Source organism: Dendrobates tinctorius, unplaced genomic scaffold (genome assembly GCF_039654945.1).
Source record: "Dendrobates tinctorius isolate UK_male_01 unplaced genomic scaffold, ASM3965494v1 ptg000116l, whole genome shotgun sequence".
NCBI classification, from domain to species: domain Eukaryota; kingdom Metazoa; phylum Chordata; class Amphibia; order Anura; family Dendrobatidae; genus Dendrobates; species Dendrobates tinctorius.
In genome coordinates, this window is record NW_027361784.1 from 31,188,368 (window position 1) to 31,213,396 (window position 25,029).

The 25,029-nt window shown below is 45.3% G+C and overlaps 1 long non-coding RNA gene across 1 annotated transcript; it reads right to left on the reverse strand.

Moving 5' to 3' along the window:
• Positions 1–22,650: 22,650 nt before the first annotated feature.
• Positions 22,651–23,277, reverse strand: LOC141101385 (uncharacterized). The gene is made up of 3 exons (XR_012234961.1): positions 23,168–23,277; positions 22,949–23,032; positions 22,651–22,853 (listed from the first exon to the last, which is right to left on the reverse strand). It is a non-coding gene; the product is annotated as an uncharacterized lncRNA (long non-coding RNA).
• Positions 23,278–25,029: the final 1,752 nt, after the last annotated feature.

Here is a 25,029-nt window from a genome sequence, read left to right on the forward strand (position 1 = left end):
CGTGTTGTACACAGAAACTGTGGACTGAAAGATAACCAAGTTGTGGGTCTCAGGTATCTCCTGCAGGAGATTACATCGGGAGGGAGATCAGGGTTGTATTCTTACATCTCACACACTGAGAACCTGCTCTAACCTATTATGGGGACGTGTTCTTTTTTCCTTTCAGTGTTGCTGCCTGCTTGTGATTGGTTAGCATCATACAGGGGCAGAAGTGCACACCCTCAGTGAAAGCTGTCTGGCAACAACCACTTGGACTTAAAAAAGTTAACCCACTAGGTGCCAAATACTTTGATAACTAATATTTTTACAACAGAGTTGTATCATATTAAAAAAAAAAGTTTTATCCCATGCTGCAGTCACTATTACTCTGTCCAGTTAAAATTGAAAACGTTAGTGAATGGTCCTCTTTAATTTAGCTTCATTTTGTGAATCCTTTTACAAAAATGTAAAATCTACAATGATACAATCAGCAGTTAATGGCAGATGAACAAAAAAAATCTCTATTATTTCCATCTTGCAGGGAGAACCCAGACTTCTGAATATGATTCATCATCAGATACTTAACTGTAAGCCACTCATCGGTGCTGTCCCATTTCTTTAACTCTCAAGAAACCGAGGGCAATTAGTCAAAAATGGAACAGCTTCTGGCTACTGATATTGCTTGATCTGTTACAGATTTTTTTTTTTTTAAAGAGACAGGAATAGACACGAGAGCAAAGAAATGCGTCAAAATAATAACCGGCTTCTTGGAAGCGTAGGATTCCGATTGTCTGAAATGCGACGGAACGGTCTACGTTATCGACAGACTACAGTAGGTGGAAGTGTAAAGAAACACAAAACTGTCAGTAAGTAGGAAAACCTTTTTGAAAATTACCTGCTTTTTAAACAGAATTTTTACTTTTAACTAATTTTTACATGAGTTGGTGATTTTGGTTGAGATATTGTTACTTGTACCAGCAAGTATTTTAGATAATGACGTAAGGAGATGTTTCAATTAAAGATGTATTTATCGATTCCACGTGAATCATATTCATGACCAATTTTTAGGAATTAGTTGAGCCCACCAGATTTGAACGCCGCCATTTCACTGACTGCAAGAAAACATTACATGACCTCAGGAGCAACCAGGAAGAATTCCCAGAATTAATTTCTGTTGTTACACCACTTGGTACAGAACCGCCAATCAGGAGGGATTTTAATAGCCTGTATAAAAGCAAAGGTAGGGAATGCAGCAGCCAAATTGGGGTGAATTAGAATATTTGGTCAATGCCTCAGCTCATAGTTTAGCTAGGCCGAGAAAGCCATAAACACTGAAGAAACAGTACAGATAGTGTGTGACAGCAAAGCGCTGAAGAAGATTAGTGCGTGATGAAAAGGGAATCGTGTCATGCCCATTTTTAGGGCAATTGGAGGCTGCGACTAAGCAATTTCCCTGGAAATTTGATGAATTTGAATTCTAAAAGATCTGCTGATTTCTAATCATAGTGAAAAAGTAACATCTACTATAAGTGGAGCAAAAAAACCCAGGATCACCCCAGAAAAAAAATTGTTAATATTTCAGTTCAGCCCCTCCTCCCTCTCACAGCACAGCACAGCTTGCTATATACTTCCTTAGGGCTCATACTCACTTGCGAGAGACTCACATGATTACATAGAATTGCATGAAGCCGCACGCTCCGGTCCGAGTGCCGGCGGCAGTGCCGTGTTTTCATGCGAGAAAGAGTAAACTGAGTTTATGATGAAGTTAGTAGGCAGAGCTGGTACAGCGATGTAGCACAGTGCACTTAGCAAATAGGAATCTGTGCTGTAGAGCTTATTTTGCAGTGAGGTTCTTAGCAGAGGAGATACAGTGATGGAGCAGAGTAGGCTCAGCAAACAGGCACTGGAGTAGCAGCGCTGAGTTTATGATGAAGGTACTAGGCAGAGCTGGGACTGTGATGTAGCAGAGTAGACTGAGCAAACAGCAACTGGAGTAGTAAAGCTGAATTTGTAATGAAGTCCTTAACAGAGCTGGAACAGTGATGTAGCAGAGTAAACTCTGTAAATAGGAACTGGTTCAGTACAGCAGCGTTTCTAATGAGGTTAAGCATAGCAGACGCAGTAATGTAACTGAGAAGACTCCACCAATTTAGAGCTGAGTTTCTAATGAGGTTGTTGACAGAGCAGGCACAGTGATGTAACAGAGTAGACTCCGTAAAGAAGAACCATTATAGGCGAGCTGAGTTTGTAATGAGGTTCTAGGCAGAGTACACTAACTACCCGAATTCTCAGACACCCGAGCCGGGCTTATCGACCCAGTAGGTCATAACAGTATATCAGGTTGCCACAGCATCCTGATGCACGGAGGAGAAGAGAACATCGGCCAAGTGATGAGAGTAGGATACTAGACAATCATATTCTCAGTTTATTGCACATGGACATAAACCATCACCAGGAGTTGTCCAATTTTGACCTTACTTGGTCTCTGCTGCTATGGAGATCTCAACACATCTAAGCATCATGTGATCAGCCGATTTACTTCACCGGACACTGTGTCATGCTCTGTTTCTCCAGAGGTGGCGCTGCAGGGAATGTAACACTTGCCTGCAGGTTCTCATTCTGATTTCAACTAACCATTGAGAGACTCATGAGCAAATCTCCTCGTGATCAGTTTATTTTTGGTAGACCTTGTTACGAAAGGATTGTCCAATGCAGATAGCCCATGCAATGTTGTATATACCTAGATATGTCCTATAATATTATATTTTTTTTATATTCTTATAACATGGGAAAAAAATTTCCCGGTAATAAATTGCTTATTGCTTGCCAATGTAAAAAACTTCTCCTGCCGTCCTCAGATAAAAGAATTCACTTCGTAGAAGTAATTTATTATAAGACACGATGACATCGACCAGCTTAGAGGAAGAGGAAGCGCTCAGAGATGGTTTCTTTTGAAGTGGCATCCGAGCTACATTTCGGGTGTGTTTCACGGAATAAGTTTTTATGAGCGTAAGAAAAAAGTTGAGAATATCTATTTTGGTGTCTGAGAATTTCCACTTACACATTAATATTGGTAATAAGTTTGATAGTGCCCATAACCCAAAATAAAAAAGGATGGAAATAAATATCATTGGTGGTGCTGTAAATAGCTCAATTCATGTTATATAAGTCATTTCCACTAAATGACAGGAGCAATAACATGTAAGATCTCTTCAGACTTGAATTCTTATATAGGGCCGGCCTTAAAGAGGTTCTGTCACTTACCATAAATATGTAATCCGTGCTACCTGGTGTAAGTGCCTCTGCTCTCCTGAATCCAGCGATGTTTTCCTTTAGTTCCTGCGCCTCTCTGTTCCTGAGGTATGGCTCTTTCATCTATGCCAATAAATCTAAACTTTCTATGTAAGTGGGCGGTGTCCTCAATGCTCCTCTCAGGATGGATGTCTTTCAAGGGTAACACCCTCTTGGCTAACAAGACTGGATTTTGTAACGGGCTGGGTGGTGCAATGACTGTACCAAAGCCCAAGGAAGGCCTGGAGGGAGCCTCATCCAATACATAGTAGCATGCGATACTAAGATCCAAGGAGAGACAAGGGAGGTAATTTTCCTATTACTGAGACAAGAAATGACTGTTAGTGCTCATAAGAGTCTATGGGGAGGGAGTAGGTAGAGGCAGTCATAGACAATTTTATACAAGTATTTCTGAAATGACAGTTACACTAAATGTTTTTTTTCCATTGATTTAAGATGTAACTTGTTTCGAGAGAACTTGCCTCTAGCTCCTCCCCTCTCCACGGAACGACCATGTATTCCTTTAGCTTCTCCCATCTCCATAAAATGTCTGGGACTTCCTCTATCTCCTCCCCTCTCCATAGATTGTTTGTTTCTGCCTCTAGCTCCTCCCCTCCATAGAATATGTGTGTATTCCTCTTGCTCCTCCCCTCTCCAAAGAATGTCTGTGTATTCCTCTAGCTCCTCCCTTCTCCATAGAATGTCCATGTATTCCTCTAGCTCCTCCCCTCTCCATAGAACTTTACGAGCACCAACTGTCAACTTTAATCTCAGTAATGGGAAAGTCTGCATTCACTGAAGACACATTTTCTGAATTGAGAATCCAGAGGCTGAAAGATCAGGGGAGAAAGCAGTGGTTTTCTCTGATGAGACATATTACAAATGTTCTTATTTTCATGTTTGCTATTGATTTATAAAATAAAAAATTACAAGTTTACTCTTTAGGGCCCATTTCACGGACCAATAATGGGCACATAATAATCATTCATATAATCAGCTTATATAAACTTGCCAACCATCAGCTCTCACAAAAGGAACATTTTCATTTTTTGGCTGAATAAGACCAATCTAGTGGGCCATTTAATCATCGCTGTCACTTCAAGGAAACAGGGAATGTGCGGCTAACAATATACATGCTGAGGCGTGATACCATCCTTCTGTCCCCATACAGTTCATACTGGGACATGTGAACAGTGCCATAAATGAGCAGTCATCAGCTTGTGTACAGTGAATGTTTATAGGTAGAGTTGAGCGACTTTTGGTTTTTTAGGGTCGCGTTTCGTTTCGTGAAACCCGACTTTTCCAAAAGTCGGGTCGAGCAAGATCGTCCGATTATAGGGAAAAGTCGGGGTCGTTCCGAAACACGAAACCCAATGTAAGTCAATGGGGAATAAAAGTCGGCAGTGAGAGGAGGACAGGAAACACACCTAGAGTGCCCATTTGAATGCCAAAAGCATCAATTCTTCTTACTTAAGCTTGTCAACCTTAATTAACTTCATAATACAAGTTACGCACTGAAAAATGGGGGTTATTTGGCTAAAGTTGTGGGGGGGGAGGGCTGGCTCCAGGTTTTCATGTGCCCTGGGCGAAAGAGCGCCCCTTTAACAAATACCACAACTCATCATGCTCCGATACGGCAGAGAAATAGCGGTATAGTCCAATGAAAAATACCTCACTTTTTACATCTCATGACGAGGCCCATCTATTTCTCCATACAGAATCATTGGTCCCATATAATGTTTGAAACAGTATATGATGAGCTCCACATAATGCTACAGTATATGTTGGTCCCCATGGATGAAGCTCCACTGTCTTATGGGCCCAAATAATGCTCCAAACATAATGGGCCTCATTTCTAATGCTCTAGTGTATAATGGGCCCTGTAAATGCTGCTCCAGTGTCTGATGTCCACCTTTGGAATGTTCCAGTGTATGGTGGGCCCCATCTATCATTCTCCAGAGTATAGTGCTCCCCAAAAATTGCTGTCCCAACATTGAAAACAATCAAATAAGTCTCCTCGCTAGGGAATCCCTGTACTTGTCTGGATTCCTCGTCGTCCCCATCTTCCATCTCACTGCACAGTATTTCAACTTTGCAAGTGCTGTGATCCTGGGCAAGCAGGGGGGGCCCACTCGTTGGCGACGGCACTGGCACAGGGCCCCTGATAGTACGGTGGTGTGTCTGATGGCAGGTGGGCCGAACCTGCACTTTCATCTGCAGCTTCCTCTTTGTCACCGTGTAAGATGGAACTGTATATGGGAAGGGTAACCTGAGTTTCATCAGGGTCAGATTCAGGTCGTGTAGCATGCGAGGGGAATGTAGTGGTCTGGGTCAATGTACCAGCAGATTCATCGAGCAGTGGCTGGGCATCAGTGCACTTGTGTCGCCCCCAGGAGTACGGTCGCCACAGTGGCATTACCTTCTTCCTAGGGAATGTGATGTCATGCTTGGGAGCAACGAAGGATCTCTCTAGCAGGTTAACTGATTGGGCGACGTTATTCCCACGAGTCATGAACCTCCAAACAGCGTTCATGAAGGCAAAGTGTTTGTTTTACGTGGGCAGTATGGTTGCAAAGCTGAACCTTAAAGGAATGTCCAGAAGGGCACCACCAGGAGTGGAGCCTACGGTTAAATTTGACTCCACCTGGGAAACCTCAACCATGCCAGCTACAGAACAGATGCACACATTGCAAGCTTAATTCCGTTAACGAACGAGACTCCGTCATGCCCCGCGGTCCGAGTCCGGCTTACTAGAGGGACACGTGAGGCTCTGGCACATGAGATTGGCCAATAACTGGTGTGTCATGCCCTTACATGTCCGTGGCTGCATGTGCGCTACACTGAAAAGGCCAGCGTTTGTCGCTTACAGGTGCAGATAACCCGCTGAACAACGTTAGTGATGGGGATCACTGATTACAATTATTACCCGCGAACAATGATTTCCCAGTAAGTGCAGGTCAACCGCAGTTCCGGAATTAGGCCTAACCGTCATTCCTGAAAAAATGAAAAACTTACGTGTGCAAACCACAGGTGCTGTAGCTTGCTTAACAGCTCGCCAGCCGTTCTCACGCCCAGTATGGATTACACGTGATTGCACAAAGGTGAGAAAGGGTACCGTATCCCCGGATAACATGTATGGATAGCGTACACATTCAAAATATATGTCTATACATCAGGAGGCAGGCTCAGACGGTGTTAGGCCCAGTATGGATTGCACGTGATTGCACAAAGGTTAGAAAGGGTACCGTATCCCCGGATAACATGTATGGATAGCGTACACATTCAAAATATATGTCTCAGGAGGCCGGCTCAGACGGTGTCAGGCCCAGTATGGATTGCACGTGATTGCACAAAGGTTAGAAAGGGTACCGTATCCCCGGATAACATGTATGGATAGCGTACACATTCAAAATATATGTCTCAGGAGGTAGACTCAGACGGTGTTAGGCCCAGTATGGATTGCACGTGATTGCACAAAGGTTAGAAAGGGTACCGTATCCCCGGATAACATGTATGGATAGCGTACACATTCAAAATATATGTCTATACATCAGGAGGCAGGCTCAGACGGTGTCAGGCACAGTATGGATTTGACGGCCCAGATTACACAGCGGAGGAGCAGGGAGAGGTAAAGATTGCAAATGCTGGGGCCCTGCCCAAGCAAGGGGGGCCCACTCGTGGGCGTCGGTACTGGCACTGGGCCGCTCATAGTACAGCGGTGTGTCTGACGGTGGGTGTGCACCACCACCGTCAGAGACACTTGATTGCACTATGAGGGACCCTGTGCCAGTGCCCGCGCCCAAGAGTCGGCCTACCCACCTGTCCAGGGCAACGGCACTCGCACGGTGTCGTGCGCTAGGTGGTGACCCCGGCCATGGGGGGGGAGGCAGCCCAGTTAGGGAGTTTTAGAAAGTGGCATATGTTGATGTTGGACATTCAGCTGATGCAAAAGGCGAAATAGGTGAAGTCCCAGGAAGAGGTGGACCAAAGCAATCCATTTTTCTGTCACCCTATGTGTCATCAGGGGAAGGTGGGACAAAATCCTTGGAAACCCATGCATGGTTCATTTTAATGAAGGTTAGATCATCCACATTTTGGGTTGACAGACGGGTCCTTTTTTCTGTCAGGATTGATCCAGCTGCACTGAAGACTCTTTCCGATAGCACACTTGCAGCTGGGCAAGCGAGCTCCTGTAAGGCATATTGGGCCAATTCAGGCCAGGTGTCCAGTTTAGCGGCCCAATAGTCAAAGGGGAATGACCTGTGTGGGAGAACATCGATATGGGAGGAAAAGTAGTTTGTAACCATAGTTGACAACTGCTGTCTCCTGTCACTTTCCATCGATGCAGTATTACCAGTTGTGTGAGCGGTATTTGAAAAATCAGTCCACAACATTGTCATGAAACCCCTGTCTCCAACGCCACTTCTGCTGTGTGCACCACGAACACCTCTGCCAAGCTGCCCCCGGCCCGTACGGCTCGTGTGAGAACCATCACCGCTGCTGTGTGCTGGGAATGCCTCAAGCAACCGATTTACCAGAGTTGCTTGTTTATTAGCCAATATTAGGTCAAGGTTCTCCTGTGGCATGATGTTTTGTAATTTGCCTTTATAGCGTGGATCCAGGATGCTGGCCAACCAGTAGTCGTCATCGTTCATCATTTTGGCAATGCGGGGTTCCCTTTTTAGGATCCGCAAGGCATAATCTGACATGTGGGCCAATGTTCCCGGTGTCAATGATGCACTGCGAGTGCTGGTTGGAGGAGCACTTTCTGGCAAATCCACATCCCTCCAGTCACGCACAAACCCTGTACCAGACCTTGCCACACCAACATTTTCACTTGCCCCACGAGATGCATCCTCCTCCCCTAAGTAATCATCCCCATCATCATCCTCCTCCTCCTCTTCTTCCTCCACCTCGTCCAGGAGAGGTCCCTGAGCAGACAATGGCTGAATGTCATCAAGGATTCCCTCCTCCTCTTCCTCCTCATCAACATTGGCTGCAGACGCCTGCTCCTTAAGGTGCATCAAAGTTTGCATGAGCAGACGCATAAGTGGGATGCTCATGCTTAGGATGGCGTCGTCTGCGCTTACCAGCCATGTGCATTCCTCAAAACACTGAAGGACTTTACAAAGGTCTTTCAGCTTCGACCACTGCACGCCTGTCAACTCCATGTCTGCTCTCAAAGTGCCTGGCCGTGTATCCTCCCACAAATGCATTATGGCCTGCCTCTGCTCGCACAGCCGCTCCACCATGTGCAGGGTGGAGTTCCACCTTGTTGCAATGTCGATAATGAGGCGGTGGTTGGGAAGGTGGAGCAATCGCTGCAGCTTCTGCATACGAACGGAGTGTACAGGCGACTGGCGGATGTGCGCGCACAGTCTTCGCACCTTCTGGAGCAAGACTGTTAACTCCGGATAATTTTTGAGGAAGCACTGCACCACCAGGTTCAAGGTGTGAGCCAAGCAAGGTACGTGGCTGAGTTTTGAAAGGGCTATGGCTGCCACAAAATTACGGCCGTTATCACTAACTACCTTGCCTGCCTCAAGATGTACACTGCCCAGCCATGACTCAGTTTGTCGCTTCAAGTACTCGGCCAGCACCTCGGCGGTGTGTCTGTCGCCCAAACACATCATCTGCAACACAGCTTGCTGACGCTTTCCACTAGCTGCTCGATAGGGGGACACATCGTGTGCAACAGTGGCAGCTGCAGATGGAGTGCTCGTACGACTGCGCTCTGTGGACGAGCTTTCGCTTCTGGAGGAGGAGGAGGAGGAGGAGGAGGGTCGAATGCCTACAGCCAACTGTTTCCTATACCGTGGGCTAGGCAGCACTGTCCCACCACCGCTGTCCCCTGTGGACCCTGCATCCACCACATTAACCCAGTGCGCAGTGATGGACACGTAACGGCCCTGGCCATGCCGACTGGACCATGCATCAGTTGTGAGGTGCACCTTTCCGCTCACTGACTGCTTGAGTGCATGGACAATGCGGTCTTTCACATGATGGTGGAGGGCTGGGATGGCTTTGCGAGAGAAGAAGTGGCGACTGGGTATGTCATAGCGTGGTACTGCATAGGCCATGAGTTCGCGGAAAGCTGCGCTTTCCACCAACCGAAAAGGCATCATCTCAAACGAGATTAGTTTGGCAATGTGGGCGTTCAAACCCAGTGTACGCGGATGAGAGACTGAGTACTTTCTTGACCTACTCATAGTGTCTGGGAGGGTGAGCTGGACTTGAGAGCTGCATATGGTGGAAGTAGCGGTGGACAGGGCGGACTGAGAGAGGGTTGATGATGGTGATGGAGTTGTTGTTCTTTCTGATGGCCTAGAATCAGTCTTTCGTTGATATAACAGTGGGATTCCCTGACTGCTGTGGCCTTGCAACGACACCTCAACATTTGCTGCTGTGCTAACCGGTGGGCTTACAGTGGGGGAAACAATGTAGCGTTGCTGACTACCTTCGTTGTGATCAGTTGCACATGTGGCACTTGAGGTTTGGTGTTGTGTCCACGCTTGCAAGTGCATGCTGGTTAAATGTCTAAGCATGCAACTGGTATTCAAATTTTTCAGATTTTTCCCTCGGCTAAAGGTCTTTGCGCACTTCTTACAGATAACCTTGGCCTGATCATGAGGATTTTGTTCAAAAAAGTGCCACACTGCACTCTTCCTACTTTGGCAGACATTTTGCGGCCTAGCACGCTGTGATCTTTTGACCCTCTGGACAAGCTGTCCAGCAACTGATGTTTGGAACCTGTCTTTGGAGTGCTCCGGGCCTGCCAGATAACAGCTGTTGCGATGTTGATGTCTGCTGTGGATGCTCCTCATCTGAGCTATTGGAAGCAGCACCCTCTTCCCCCAATGGATGCCAATCTGGGTCAACAACTGGGTCATCCATCACCTCCTCTTCTATGTCATGTGCACCTTCCTCTGTGTCACCGTGTATGGTAGTATAGTGTGCGGGAAGGGGCACCTGAGTCTCATCAGGGTCAGAATCTGGCTCTGTACACTGCGAGGACAATGTAGTGCTCTGAGTGAATGTACCAGCAGAATCATCCATCAGCGGCTGTGCATCAGTGCACTCCATGTCAGATTCATCTTGGCCTGGGTAATTCACCATTTCACTTGATAATCCAGGCATGGTATGTGAAAACAGCTCCATGGAGTAATCAGTAGTATGGCCTGCGTCATCCTTCAATCTTGGTTGGGGTGAAGGATACAAGGAAAGGTGTGGTTCATGAATATGAGCCTCCAATGACGACTCAGTGCTTTTACTTTTTACAACTGAAGAAGAGGAGGTGATAGAGCTGGAGGCTGAGTCAGCAATGTAAGACAAAACTTTTTCCTGATGCTCTGGCTTTAAAAGCGGTTTGCCAACTCCTAGAAAACTAAGCGTTCGAGGCCTTATGTAGCCAGACGATGACGCAGGCTCAACACCTCCTGCATTCGGTCCTATTTTGCTCTTGCCACTACCATCAGATCCACCACCAACACCATCATTACCAGCTGCCAACCCCCGCCCAATTCCACGGCCTCTTCCACCAGCCTTCCTCATTTTTGGTAGAAATGTAGACAAAATCCAACAAACTATATAGTAATGTAAAACAAGGTACAAGGTGTCTATAGGACAGGGGAGATTTTGAATTTCTGCAGACACTTGTGGACACTGGACACTTTTGGATTGTGTGAGGCCCACTGATATCTGAGCGCTATGTGACAGGCTCAATGGCACAGCTGTGACCAAAGTGACTAGAGGATAAGGGAGATTTTGAATCTCTGCACACACTTTTGGACACTGGACACTTTTGGATTGTGTGAGGCCCAATGAATATCTGAGCGCTATGTGACAGGCTCGATGGCACAGCTGTGACCAAAGTGACTAGAGGATAAGGGAGATTTTGAATCTCTGCACACACTTTTGGACACTGGACACTTTTGGATTGTGTGAGGCCCAATGAATATCTGAGCGCTATGTGACAGGCTCGATGGCACAGCTGTGACCAAAGTGACTAGAGGATAAGGGAGATTTTGAATCTCTGCACACACTTTTGGACACTGGACACTTTTGGATTGTGTGAGGCCCAATGAATATCTGAGCGCTATGTGACAGGCTCGATGGCACAGCTGTGACCAAAATGACTAGAGGATAAGGGAGATTTTGTATCTCTGCACACACTTTTGGACACTGGACACTTTTGGATTGTGTGAGGCCCAATGAATATCTGAGCGCTATGTGACAGGCTCGATGGCACAGCTGTGACCAAAGTGACTAGAGGATAAGGGAGATTTTGAATCTCTGCACACACTTTTGGACACTGGACACTTTTGGATTGTGTGAGGCCCAATGAATATCTGAGCGCTATGTGACAGGCTCGATGGCACAGCTGTGACCAAAGTGACTAGAGGATAAGGGAGATTTTGAATCTCTACACACACTTTTGGACACTGGACACTTTTGGATTGTGTGAGGCCCAATGAATATCTGAGCGCTATGTGACAGGCTGGATGGCACAGCTGTGACCAAAGTGACTAGAGGATAAGGGAGATTTTGAATCTCTGCACACACTTTTGGACACTGGACACTTTTGGATTGTGTGAGGCCCAATGAATATCTGAGCGCTATGTGACAGGCTCGATGGCACAGCTGTGACCAAAGTGACTAGAGGATAAGGGAGATTTTGAATCTCTGCACACACTTTTGGACACTGGACACTTTTGGATTGTGTGAGGCCCAATGAATATCTGAGCGCTATGTGACAGGCTCGATGGCACAGCTGTGACCAAAGTGACTAGAGGATAAGGGAGATTTTGAATCTCTGCACACACTTTTGGACACTGGACACTTTTGGATTGTGTGAGGCCCAATGAATATCTGAGCGCTATGTGACAGGCTCGATGGCACAGCTGTGACCAAAGTGACTAGAGGATAAGGGAGATTGGATTCGTTTTAAAAAAGCAGTTTGCAAAGCAGTGGGTAAACAGCAATGCCAGCCTGTCAGGAAGCCTTAAAAGGCAGCCCAACAACCAACACCACTGATACACCACAATATAGCCTCCCCTTGCACTGCACACACAGTGACTGGTGTGTTGTGCAGGCCAAATTGCTAGCAGCAGAAGCAGTTTTTTTTTCTTCTCAGCAGGACAAAAAAAAAAAATTGGGATTGCTTTTAAAAAAGCAGTTTGCGGAGCAGTGGGTAAACAGCAATGCAGGAATGTCAGGAAGCCTTAGAAGGCAGCCCAACAACCAACACCACTGATACACCACTATATAGCCTCCCCTTGCACTGCACACACAGTGACTGGTGTGTTGTGCAGGCCAAATCGCTAGCAGCAGAAGCAGTTTTTTTGTCTTCTTCCCTGCCTAACGCTCTCCCTACAGAATCAGCAGCAACCTCTCCCTATACTGAGATCGGCAGAAGTAAGATGGCGGTCGGCGTGCACGCCCTTTTATACCCCCTGTGACACCCACCAAAGCAAGCCAATCACTTGCATGCCGTTCTGAAAGATGGTGGTGACCCCTGCCTATGTCATCACGTTGCCTACAGTGTCCGTGGATCCTGATTGGCTGAAAAAGAGCGCAAAACAAACTTTTGAAACGCGACTTTGGCGCGTAAGTCGCCGACCTCGTGGCCGACCTCATCCTAGGGTCGGGTTTCGTTTCATGAAACCCGACTTTGCCAAAAGTCGGCGACTTTTGAAATTTTTCGACCCGTTTCACTCAACTCTATTTATAGGTAGATATTGACCTTTCGTTTTGACATTAAAATTGAGGTCCATTGTTGGAATACTCAACGGGTACAGCTGGCACAATATTGCCTTCTTTGGAACTAGCGATGCGGATATCAATATATACCTTTGGCTTGATTTCAAGCTATGGTGACTTGATGAATGAAAGCTCTTTAGAAAGATCGTGTGCAAGTCTAGATGGGTCCACCAGGGTCTTCTCTTCCGTTATCTTGATAGAATGAAACCATCAAGTTGCTGATCTTCCTCATTACCTTGTTCCTTCTATTCCTCCGACCACGATGTCCTTCTCCAGTGATTGCTCACTTTGTATGTTGAAACCAAAGTAGACAAGTCGTAGCTTGAGGATCTTTGCTTCGACTGACATATCTGGCTTGATTCGTTCCAAAATTGATTTGTTTGTTCTCCTTGCCATGCATGGTATAACCTCCTTCTCCAGCATTCTATTTCGAAGGTGTTGATTCTTCTTCTGCAAATTGTCTCTTCAAAGAGGAAGAGGACAATTTGCATAATTCCCAGAGTAGCATTGCGACTTTTAGTCTCCTCATCTCGGCATGGTGAGCATGTCATTCTCCACAAGGAGAAACGATACTTCTTGGATTCGTCTTCTGTCTTGTTTCCTTATCGTCCAGGTTTCACAATCCTATGTTACTACAGAAAAGACCAGACTATGTACGAGCCGTGTCTTCATCGACAGTGAAACCTTCCTTGATTTGATGACCGTGTCCAGTAAATTCATCGTTGATTTGCCCATAGCTCTTCTCCTATTCTGCTGTCTTCATTGCATCTTGAGCGATGGTTGATCCCAGTATGTTGAAGTTCATTATACAGTAACTTCCAGTTCGTTGCGTCCATCTCAACCATGTTCCGGTCGTACCTGGCATATATGTGTACACTGCTCAAAAAAATAAAGGGAACACTTAACAGAATATAACTCCAAGTAAATAAAACTTCTCAGAAACCAAACTGTCCACTTAGGAAGCAACACTGATTGACAGGAAATTATTGGCAATTATCAAGACACCCTCAATAAAGGAGTGGTTCTGCAGATGGGGACCACAGGCCACATCTCAGTACCCATGCTTTCTGGCTGATGTTTTGGTCACTTTTGAATGTTGGTTGTGCTTTCACACTCGCGGTAGCATGAGACGGACTCTACAACCCACACAAGAGGCTCAGGTAGTGCAGCTCATCCAGGATGGCACATCAATGCGAGCTGTGGCAAGAAGGTTTGCTGTGTCTGTCAGCGTAGTGTCCAGAGGCGCTACCAGGAGACAGGCCAATACACCAGGAGACAAGGAGGGGGCCATAGGAGGGCAACAACCCAGCAGCAGAACCGCTACCTCTGCCTTTGTGCAAGGAGGAACAGGAGAAGCACTGCCAGAGCCCTGCAAAATGACCTCCAGCAGGCCACAAATGTGCATGTGTCTGCACAATCGGTTAGAAACCGACTCCATGAGGATGGTCTGAGGGCCCGACGTCCACAGATGGGGGTTGTGCTCACAGCCCAACACCGTGAAAGATGCTTGGCATGTGCCACAGAACACCAGGATTGTCAAATTCGCTACTGGCGCACTGTGCTCTTCATAGATGAAATCAGGTTCACACTGAGCACATGTGACAGATGTGACAGAGTATGGAGATGCCGTGGAGAGCAATCTGCTACCTGCAACATCCTTCTGCATGATCGGTTTGGCAGTGGGTCAGTAATGGTGTGAGGTTACATTTCTTTGGAGGGCCGCACAGCCGTCCATGTGCTCGCCAGAGGTAGCCTGACTGCCATTAGGTACCGAGATGAAACCCTCAGACCCCTTCTGAGTCAATATGCTGGTGCGGTTGGCCCTGGGTTCCTCCTAATGCAGGACAATGCCAGACCTCATGTGGCTGGAGTGTGTCAGCAGTTTCTGCAAGATGAAGGCATTGAAGCTATGGACTGGCCTGCCCGTTCCCCAGACCTGAATCCGATTGAGCACATCTGGGACAGCATGTCTCACTCCATCCACCAACGTCACGTTGCACCACAGTCTGTCCAGAAGTTGACGGATGCTTTAGCCCAGGTCTGGGAGGAGATCCCTCAGGAGACCATCCACCGACTCATCAGGAGCATGCCCAGGCGTTGTACAGTAGGGAGGTCATACAGGCACATGGAGGCCACACACACTACTGAGCATCTTTTCCTTGTCATGAGGCATTTCCACTGAAGTTGGATCAGCCTGTAATTTGATTTTCCACTTCGATTTTGAGTATCAATCCAAATCCAGACCTCCATGGGAAATTCATTTTCATTTACATCGATAATTGTTATGTTTTATTGTTCTGAACACATTCCACTATGCAATGAATAAAAATTTGCAACTGGAATATTTCATTCAGAGATGTCTACGATGTGGCATTTTAGTGTTCCCTTCATTTTTTTGAGCAGTGTTTTTTTTTTTTAACGTTCTAAAATTTCAGTGCCCGTGAACCCGGGTATCAAAAAATCGGTTTCTTTTTTACTTTGCAAGTAAACTACATCAAAGAGCTACAGATGAAGCTGAATTGTAAAAAAAGAAATATATAAAGAGAGAACGGAAGTAGAAGGAAGTTTTACAAAGTATTTAAAAAGCAGAAGTGTAATGTGGTCAGCTGAAAACGTGAAACATCGTATTTTCCCCTAGGAAGGAAGCCGAGCATGACATGGAAATCGCATGATAATTAATTTATTGTTTCATGAATGCTATACTTTTCTTTATGGTTTCTGAGTCGTAAAAAGGGGAAGGAATTGCCCCAAATTTTCGGTTTGGCGAGTGCTATTATTTAGCTGCAGGTATTATGGCTGCAACATGGAAAACTGTGTTCACAAGGGTTCTTAAAAAATATTAGAAATATATTGACTAACGAAAATACAATTAAACAGATATGTGCTAACATAGGAAATAAATATTTATTAGGGAAATCAGGAAGTCACCCTGTTTTAGGCTGAATTCACAAAAGTCTTTTTTTTATCCATTTTTCAAGACAAGATCGAAAAAGTAGAAAAATAAGAAAAGTATTTCTTATTTTTCTTATTTTATGATCCATTGTAAAAAAAAAAAAACAAATACTGCACCAAAAAAATAATCTAGAAACATCCTTCACAGATGGTCCAAAAAATGAAAATGACGTGAAAACAATTAATAAAACCTTTACAGCAAAAATATTTTATGATATATTTTTGCAACGTTTTATAAAATTGGATTGAAAAATGTCCTAAAAAATGCAAAAAATAAATAAAAAAATGTAAATTCTACCACTAATGTCAAAAACATCAACCAAAGTCCACAGTCATAAGTGTCCGTAGCTTTTTTCTTCGCGTTCAATTTAAGGGAGTAACATGCTTGAATTTTGTGTTTTGGTGACCTTCATCGTGGTACCTGGTCAAGACATGGTCAAAAAGCACAAGAAAAACAAATGTTTTCATGTATGCAACTTTATTTTTCACACTTGATACTTTTTACAACTTTTTACGACTTTTACAACGTTATACCTGAAACTTTTTAATAACTTTTTTTTTTAAAAGTGGCACAGTGCCTAAATCTGCATAAAGGTTCTCTAACATCTGCGTATAAAAATCTCTGATGTCCATCCCAAAAAGTTGGAGGAGAGTCACATGCGTCTCACTTCATATGTCATGCGAGTGTGTGATAGGTTAGTGACTGGGTTAGTTATGGGGATGTCTGATAGACACCCCTCCATTACTAGCACCAGGGCTGGTTGCAGCTGTGTTTTTGGATAATTCACAATTGACATCAAACCCAACCACCATTACTAAGATTGCCAATGCACCAGGGCAATCAGGAAGAATTAAGGTGAAACACCAGAATGGGCACATCTCATGTGATGTGCCACTTCTGGAATGGCTGTGGTCTTGTATTTTTAGACTGGGAAGGGACCAATAACCAGGAACCTACCCAGCCTGATAACATCATCCCACAGCTATCTGCTTTACCTTGGCTGGTTTCGTAAAATGGGGAGGGCCCCAAGTTGTTCTTTTCATTTATTTGTTGTTTTTTTTATTGTTAAACAAGCAGAAAAAGCTGCAGAATAAACTCCACATGAATGGCACTAAAGGGTGCAAGTTTATAATATGTATAGGGGTTGTAAAATTATATCTCTGCAGGATATCCGGATATCTATCTATTATCTATGTATTATATATCTGTTATCTATTTATCATCTATATATTGTCTATCATCTATCTCTTATCTATTATCTATCTATCAATTATCTGTCATCTATCTATCTATTATCTATCTATCTATTATCTATCTATCTATTATCTATTTAATATCTATCTACCTCTTATCTATCTATCTATCCATCTATTATCTATCTATCCATCTATCTATTATCTATTTATCTATCTGTTATCTATCTATCTATCATCTATCTATTATCTATCTATTATCTATCTATCTATCTATCTATCTATCTAAAACTGAATGTATGTGTGTGTGTATCACCAACCAATCATGAAGCATCTTTCATTTCGCCAGAGCTGTTCAAAAGAAGCTGAGCTGTGATTGGTTGCTATGAGCAAGTTTTCCCACTTGACAACACCTCAGCAGACACTAACTGGGTGGGAGAAATCTGGCACCCCTGGGAACATAAGCTCCCAGCCACTGTCTGCCTCACAGAAAGGAGCACAGAGTACTTTGGTTTTGACCCCAGGCCTCTCTAAAGGGATCCCCGGTATGGAAGTTAAAACCGTTCCACTCAGCTCTGTGGTTCTGACCCCAGGGTCTCTTAAAGGGATCATTGGTATGGAAGTTAGGGCAAATCCACTCTGTGCTTTGGAACTGACCCCAGGCCTCTCTTAAAGGGATCTCGGGTATGGAAGTTAGGACCGTTCCACTCAGCGTTCTGGTTCTGACATGGAAAAAAGTTGTCCAGCTCCACGATGTAGTGAAAACAAATTTCTTTTATTTACTTCAATCGATACAGGGTAGAGGTTAAAATGCCAGCATAGAAGATATAGATGCCTGCGTTCTCAATGCGTTTCTGGTGTCTTAGCTACTATGCCCGGGCAGCGCCGGGCTCTTCAGTTAGTCTATTATATATCTATTACCTATCTATTTATCATCTATCATCTATCTATTATCTATCTATTATATATTTATTATCTATCTATCACAGTATATATCTAATATCTTTCTATCATTTATCGTCTATGTCTTCATAAAAAGCTTTTCTTTGCTGCCAGGATGATCCTCGGCTGTGAACTTTCTGTACTTGTCTGATGCAATTTCTTGGTTCCTTTTAGATGTGTGTGTTAAAATCGTACGGCATATGGCTGGTCCCTGAGCCATTTGCTTTGTTTCTCGCTCCCATAGACTTGCATTGGTGAGCCTCGTCTGATGTCCGCAGCCCCTCACAGCATGCTGCCATTTGTTTCTCAGCTGAAGAAAAATCTGCAGATCAGCACTGACTCATTGATTAACATTGGTGCGAGCGCAATGAGATTTTTCTTTTATCACATTGCACTTGTATATATACGCAGATCAGAACGAGCCCTAAAACCGAGACCCCTCCTTGGTTAAAATGAAAACTGACATGTGCGCACCATAATATTATTCCTGCGCAAAATCCACTCTCTCCTTGAAAGGTCTCAGAAAAAATCCCTAAACAAACCTATAAAAAACCCAATCTGTAAAAGCAATCTATGACGGAAAGCATAAGAAGTTTATCCTTTTGTGGCCTGCATTAAGACCTGATCTAAAAGCATAAGAAAAGCTTATCGGCGCCATTGTTTTTATACATTCATCTTTTTAAAAAAATTTTGGACTTGAAACTTTTTACAACTTTTTTTTTAGGCTACTTTCACACATCAGGCGCGATCCGGCGTCGTGCCGGAATGCCGGATCCGGCAAATGTTTTGTAAAACCTGATGTGCCGGATCCGGTTTTCTGCCGGATCCGTCTTGTTCTTGACAGACAAAACCGGATCCGTCTCATCCGGTTCATCCGTTTTTCTATCCGTTTTTCGACGGATTACGCCGGATCCGGTTTTTAAAATTGACCCTTGTGGCCTTCCGAACGGGATTGGCTACTGGAAAACTATATATAGCGTGTTCCTACAGCCCTTCTTTGACAGGTTGTAGAGGAGAAAGTGCAGGTTGGAGAGAAGAGCAAGTTACTGGCGAAGATGGATGTTGTCATTGCAAATATTTTGAAGAATTTGGCGGATTTTACAGCGGAGGCGAATCGTTTGAGGGTGATTGTTCTGGAGAAGGAGAGAGCGAGACAGCAGCGCATCAGGCATCGTAGACGACGTTTGTGGATCCACCCCATCACAGCCAAGAGAATGACGCGTGGGGTCTATTCTACACTCTGCGTGGACCTTCGACGAAACTCGGATAAATTTTTTGGATATGTTCGGATGAAAATGGAGAATTTTGATTACTTGGTGGAGCGCATTGCACACCTCATAAGAAAAGCGGACACCTATTGCCGCTTCTCTGTTTCACCCGCAGAGCGTCTGATGGTGACTTTAAGGTAAGCCACATTTATTGGATGTGATCGCATCAGAGCACACTTTCACTGCAATCTTGTTGGTGGTAGTTTGTATCTCCAAGTGTTATAGCTCAGTTTTGGTATGTAATGCTGTGATTTAAAACTAATTTATTGTTTTTTAATTCCCCACAGATTTCTTGCAACTGGAGAATCCCTTTCGTCACTGCATTTCCAGTACAGACTCGGGATTTCCACCATATCTGGAATAGTGAAGTACACATGCCGTGCACTGTGGGACTCCTTAGCTGAAGAGTTTTTACCAGAGCCCACAACAGAGAGGTGGATTGAAATTGCTGACAAGTTTCAACAGATATGTCAGTTTCCCAACTGCTTGGGCGCTGTGGACGGGAAACATATCCGCATTGTAAAGCCAGCCGGATCGGGATCGGAATATTTAAATTACAAGAAATATTTTTCCATTGTCCTCATGGCCATCGCTGACGCGGAATACAAATTTATTGCTGTTGATATTGGGGCCTATGGCCGCTCCAATGACTCTCAAGTTTTCAAACTGTCTGCCATGCGGCGTAAACTGTATGGAAACACCTTCCAGTTCCCACCACCTAGACCGCTGCCGCAAACATCTGGTCCACCTATGCCATTTGTCTGTGTAGGGGATGAAGCCTTCCAGCTGTCAGAACACCTTTTGAAACCGTACTCTAGCAGAGGATTGACAAGACCAAAACGCATTTTTAATTACCGCCTCACAAGAGCAAGAAGAATGGTTGAATGTACCTTTGGTATTCTGACAGCCAAATGGCGGGTCCTATTGACTGCGATCAACCTCAAGACAGAAACTGTGGACGAGGTGATCAAAGCGTGCGTGGTACTCCACAATTTTGTTATCTGCAAGGAACCCATTTCCATTGAGGACACCTCTGAAGAAACCACCTTGCAAGATTACCAGGACATTACCACTAGAAGTTCTGTGACGGTTTCAGTAATGAGGGACAATTTTGCACTATACTTTATGTCACCTCAAGGCAGAGTACACTGTCAGGATGACAGAGTGTGAAAGATTTGTGCCCTAAACTTGTGTACCTTCTGTACCAACAGTATATACCTTTGCCAACCAAAGTTGGCTATCTTGTCATGGTCTTACTATTTTTAGCTTTAGGCCACAGGTGTGTACCTGGTTGTGTTTTATGCAAAGTATTTCACCTTTTAACAAAAGTTGTGTACATTGTTAGGAAATCACCAACAATAAACACAACTTTTTAGGTGAAATACTTTGCTTCAAACACAACCAGGAACACAACTGTGGCAAAAAGCTAAAATTTACCCACAGTTATATACCTAGTTTTGAATACCATTTTACCTTTTAAATACCCTGTATTTAACCTTTTTGGCCGCAGAAAGAAATGACAGACAACCAGTGTAAAATAATTTAACTTTTATTGAAAAATGTTTTTTTTAGTAAACTGTTTTTAAATTTTAATAAACTTTTTTAATAAAGCTTTGAAACCATAAAACTGGTCATTTTTATTAAAATACACACATTATAAATCTGTGTAGTGTGTGGTGGAAATACTGCTGGAGGGGCTGCGGGACACTTCGACACTGGGAGTGTGGAGAGAGGACTGGGATCGTGGTGGGGAAGGAACAGTTAGAGGTGAAGGTGTGGAAAAAGCTACAGAATGGGTGGACATGTGGGAAGCAGAAGAGGTGGTGGGCGGTGGAGTGGAGGGTTGGGCAGGGACTGTAGGAGAAGATGATGTTGATGGCAAGTTGTATGGGGAAGGAGTTTGGTATGGGGCAGGTTGCTGGAAGTGGGGAGATGTCTGGTACTGGGGAGGTTGCTGGTACTGGGGAGTTTGCAGGTACTGGGGAGGTTGCTGGTACTGGGGAGGTTGCTGGTACTGGGGAGGTTGCTGGTGCTGGGGAGGTTGCTGGTGCTGGGGAGGTGGATGGTATGTAATAGGAGGGGGAGGATGGAAAGTGGCTGGAGGGGGTGTAGATGTAATAGGAGGGGGAGGATGGAAAGTGGCTGGAGGGGGTGTAGATGTAATAGGAGGGGGAGGATGGAAAGTGGCTGGAGGGGGTGCAGGTGGAGGAACTACTGTGGTGGGAGGAGGAGGTTGGGAGGTAACTTGCTGGAGAGCAGCGTGGCATGAATGCATTACATGCATCTGCTGGGCAGGAGAGAGCGTTTCCATGCGCTCCACAACAGACCTGAAAAAGGTGTGGTTTGGCGAAGATCTTGCTTCTGAATGCATGGTTTGCCGAAGTGTCTTCACCTCCAGAATGCTGGAGTTGATCTGCTGATAGCCTGCGGAGATTTGCTCTGACAAGACTTTTAGACAGTTCTGGAAAGATGCATTCAGATGCAAGAACTCTGGTGCATAAGTCTTTTCCTGACCCCTCTGCCGCTGCCGCCCAGTACCCGCAGGTGTACTAGAGGTGGCAAGGGCAGAAGGGTGGGGTAAAGGGAAAGCGATCTCCTCACCAGCAGCTTCATGTAATGTAGGCGGCCACGATGCTCCTGTGCTGGTGGATGGGACAGATGGGTCGAATGTGTGGGAAGGCTGGGAAGGTGCAGATGTACCGGGGCGGTCGAAGTGTCCCTCGGTGCCGGTCTCCTCAGGGATTGCCTCAGAAGGGTTCAATCGTGCAGGCTCCCGAGTGCTGCTCACCGTGCTGTGGAATAAAGAGAGAAAAAAACAATTAAAATAGTGACATGGTATGGCCCTGGCTGAAAAAAAAAATTTACATCTAAAGATTTTTTTGTCACATGTGGTGTGTAATATTTACCTTCTGGTGACCATTGTATCCCGGAGGAACGACAGGGCTTGGGCGTACTTGTACTTGCTCCTGCGTCCTCCAGATCCACTCGGGGCCCGCATCTCTTTATTGAACTCCTTCTTGAAACGATCCCTCACAGACCGCCACCGCTTCACAATTCTGTTCCCTGAAACGAGAAAGGAGTGGTTAGTATACAACATCAGTGTTTCCCAAACTCCAGTCCTCATGGTCCCCAGGGGTCATGTTTTCAGGATTTCCAAAGTAAATAGAAATCCTGAACACATGATCCGTGGGGACCACGAGGACTGGAGTTCGGGAAACACTGGTTTACATCAAGCAACCGGTACTGTATATACTTACGCTCTTTAATCTGGGCCCGAGCATCGAGGTCCTCCCAGCGGTCCACAAGGAGCGAACAGATTTCCTCCCAGAGTCGTCGGGTAACGATCAGGTCAGCGTGGCGGCGGTCAGCCATATTCCAGAGCGGCTCCCTTTCTCTGACGAGATCGATGAGGTGGTCCACATCGAGTCCTCCATCCTCACCGTCAGAGTCGGGAGCACGCTGTGAAGGCTGTTAAAGAAAAAGACAAAAATAACATAATTAGCCTCCACAAAAGAAATGAAATAAAAAAGCCAAAAAAACAAAGCAAAAATATTTATACTTACACGCTGGTGACCGCCGCGTTGCTGTAGCCGACGACCCTGGGAGGCACTGCGAGGACCTCTTGGCCGAGCACCAGATTGGGAAGACTAGAGAAGAAAACAAAAAATGTTATGTTTTTGGATGTAGGCATTTGTTTGCTGTGTGTGGTCTGCAGAACATTGTTTTCTATGTGTTGTGTGTAGTGTGATGTTGTGTTTCTGCGTTTGATGCCAAAAACTTACCAATTGTGAGCCCACTCCAGGTGTCTGTCCACCCCTTCCTTCTTCTTCTGGGAGCTCCTCTTCATCTTGTGATTCCTGTTTTGAAATAAAAGGCAATGAATAGACATATATTACAGAGATGATGGATTTTGGAAATAAAAACTTACCGTCAAATGCTGACGATGTGAGGGAGGGCTCCCAGAAGAAGATGTGCTGTCTTCCTGCTGGCCAGACTCCATGGCTGTGGGTGGTGTTCCTGCTGCTGCCATTGCTGCTGCTGCTGCTGCTGCATCTATTGGGCGGCTGTTGAATAAAGAGAAACAAAGGGCCAATGAATATCTTGATATTCAATAGCCCTAGTTTGGAGGAATGGGGGATTTGATAATTACCGTCTCTCATCTGCTGCTGGCCTCCCCTCCTCAGCATGTTCCATTTGCTGCTCCATTTGGGGTGGTGGTGGTGCTGATGGTGCTGCAGTGGTCTCCTGCCTTCTCCTGCGCTTGGTTGCTTTCTTGGGTGGCATGTTGGGTGTGGCTGAGGGTCCCACTGTCTTGCTTTTATATATGTCTTGTGGGCAGAGCTACTGAGCATGCTCAGACCAAAAAAAACGGATCCGGCCACCGGATCCGGCTGTCGCCGGATCAGGCGCATTGCGGCGCTCATAGGCTTTCATTGTATGAAAAAGCCGGACACGCCGGATCCGGCGTGTCCGGCTTTTTCACCGGAGACAAAAAACGTTACAGTAGCCGTTTTTTCCAGACGCCGGATCGCGACACATTGCCGGATCCGGCGAAAACCGGATGAAACGCATGGCCATCCGGCTCGATCCAGCTCTAATGCAAGTCAATGGGGGGGAAACCGGATCCGGCATTGCATTTCGCCGGATCCGGTTTCTGTCAAAAGCGCCGGATCGCGCCTGACGGCGAAAACCTGATGTGTGAAAGAGGCCTTAAGCTGTCACAGTACATAGATCTACATAAAATTGATGCCCCTCCAGGGCTAAAAGGAAAACTAAATTTATGCATCTTAACATTATTCCTGTTACTACTTATGTGTAAAATACGCTACTTTTCTCTTTGAAAGTCAATAAAAAATCAATAAAAACAAATATAAATAACCTGATCTATAAATACAATCTAAGACAGAATGTAGTAGAATTTTATGCTTATGTGACCTCTCATCTAACTTGCTCTTTGACAATCTACAATCTGGTTTCCGCCCCCATTACTCCACTGAGACAGCCCTGACCAAAATTACTGACGACCTACTTACAGCCAAAGCAAACGGACAATACTGTACACTATACTCCTGCGTCTAGACGTACACTATACTCCTGCTTCTAAACCTGTCCTCTGCATTCGACACAGTTGACCACTGCCTCCTACTACAGATCCTCTCCTCCTTTAGCATCAAAGACCTTTCCCTATCCTGGATCTCCTCATACCTTTCAAACCGCACATTCAGTGTCTCCCACTCTCACACTACCCCCTCATCCCGCCCTCTCTCTGTTGGAGTCCCCCAAGGCTCTGTTCTAGGACCCCTACTCTTATCAATTTATACCCTTGGCCTGGGTCAACTCATAAAGTTCCACCGATTCTAGCACCACCTTTATGCCGATGATACTCAGATCTACCTCTCTGGCCCAGACGTCACCTCTCTGCTGTCCAGAATCCCAGAATGTCTATCAGCCATATCCTCCTTCTTCTCCTCTCGCTTCCTCAAACTCAATGTGAACAAATCCGAACTCATCATCTTTCCTCTTTCTCACAGATCTTCCTTACGTGACCTATCACAATTAATGACATCACGCTTTCCCCAGTACAGGAAGTCCGCTGCCTCGGAGTAACCGTTGACTCTGGCCTGTCCTTCAAACAGCAAATCCA